This window comes from Tetrao urogallus (genome assembly GCF_951394365.1).
Source record: "Tetrao urogallus genome assembly, chromosome: 15".
In the NCBI taxonomy this organism is placed as follows: domain Eukaryota; kingdom Metazoa; phylum Chordata; class Aves; order Galliformes; family Phasianidae; genus Tetrao; species Tetrao urogallus.
The window spans coordinates 10,886,501-10,888,435 of NC_136828.1; positions in this window are offsets into that span (position 1 = coordinate 10,886,501).

A 1,935-nucleotide genomic window follows, 5' to 3' on the forward strand; every position below is an offset into this window, starting at 1 on the left:
TAAAGGAGCCCCTTCTTTTGTGAACTTCGTCTCCGCGCGGCGAACGTGAAATCAGGCATTGCTAATGAGCTGCGTGACAATTAAGTAATGTAGCACAAAACCATTAGGACGCTGGATTTGGTTTTGAAGTTGGTCCTTTGAAGCGGAGCTGCAGCTCCCTGCCCAAGGCTGCTGGGGAAAATGTTGCTCTTTCAAAACTTTCTTTGAAAATAAAATGTCAGCATAAGAGTCCCTGCTTGTGTCGCCCCTCGCTATGAGCAGCGGGGGGGAAATGGGCGCTCGCTGTGCTGGCAGGCGTGGGAAGGGAGTTGGGAGAGCAGGAAACGGGTGCTTGGTGTGCAGAGCTGCCACCAAAGCTGCTGGTCGGGGAACAGAGGCGCCCTGGGAGGGAAGGAGCTGACCCACAGCTGGGGGGGGGCAGGGGGAGGTTGGGCTGCGGCGCTGCCAGGCTCCTGGGCTCGGACCTCTCCATCCGCGCGCTCATCTGATGCTTGTGTTTGCACCCGGCCCCCTGTTCTCGTGGTGAGTCCAATTCTGAATGTGCAGCTTTCCTGTACGCAGCGGCATGTAAAACTTCTAATAAAGAGTGGATCTGCTCTGAACCAGGTCTCTCGCTGTCTCCTGCCTTGTATTTCCCTTGGAAAGCGCAGCCCAAAGCCGTCCGTTCCCCCCGTGGGATGCACTGCAGGGTTCTGTTCTATCTGCAGAACGCGAGCTCACGCGCTGGAGGAGATGCGTTGCCTTTGTGGACATCCAGACAGCAGCTGAGCCTCACTGCTGCAGGACGGAGCTCTGTGACGTGCAGCTGGGTGAGCGGTGCAGGTGGGGCAGTGAGGGCTGCACTCGCCAGCCCTGGAGGTGTTGCAGATCCGTGGAGGATCCACTGGGGGACGTGGTTTGGTGTGGCTTGGGGTTGGTGAACCTGGCTGCCCTGCAGCTGCTGTGGGCACCCAGCTGTGCCTGGAGGCTCTATCTGATGGTGCCCGTGGGCTCCAGTGCTCTGCGTGCTCTGGCAGGGGCCATCCCTGGTGCTCGTGTTTAAGTTATGGATTTTATTGCTCCAATAACCGTTATCTAACCGTGGTTTTGAGGAGGGAGGAAAGAGATAAGGAGGGAGGAGGCTGAGGAAGGAATGTGCTTTCGGGCTCTGCTGGGCCTCCGGCTTATCACAGGGGCTCCCTGCACTGTTTGGGCATTAATCATCCCTGAGGAGGGCTGGGGAGCAGCAGTTGGTGCCACGACTGAGGATGGAGCAGCTCGTCCTGGAGCCGTGCTGTGCCCCTGCAGCACATCTGCTGGCACAGGGCTGTGAATGTTCCCAGGAGGGGTCTGTGGGGGAGCTGGGAGACAGCGGGGTGAGAGCTCTGCAGCCTTTTAGTTTTCTTGCTGTTCCACGCTGCCCTGTTTCCTTGAATAATGGCAATGCAAAAGGGATGGCAGCCATTTCCCTGCTTCCCAAAACGATGCTGTGCAGCTTAAGACCTGGCTGCTCTCGTGTGACACGAGAAGAGCTGTTCTCTCTGGTTTTATCCCCAGGTTTTGACCTCGCAGAGATGGCATTGATCTCTGCCATCAGGTGGGTTGGTGGGGGGGGGGGCTGGTGGTGTTCCTGGAGGGTGAATGGCTTTAAAGTGGGAGAGGGGAGGTGTGGGTTGGATGTGAGGGGGAACAGTTCACTCAGAGGGCGGTGAGATGTTGGAGCAGTGGGTGCCCCATCCCTGGAGGTGCCTGAGGTCATGGATGGGCCCTGGGCAGCCTGAGCTGGGGGAGGCAATGAGCCCAAAGCAGGGTTGAGGCTGAGGGGCTGTGAGGTCCCTTCCAACCCAACCATTCCACGGTCTTTAAGGTCCCTTCCAACCCAACCTTTCTGTGGTTCTACAAATAGATGGGAAGCTTTAGGAGGGACCAGAAGGAGAGAAGTGCTGCTGTTAGGGC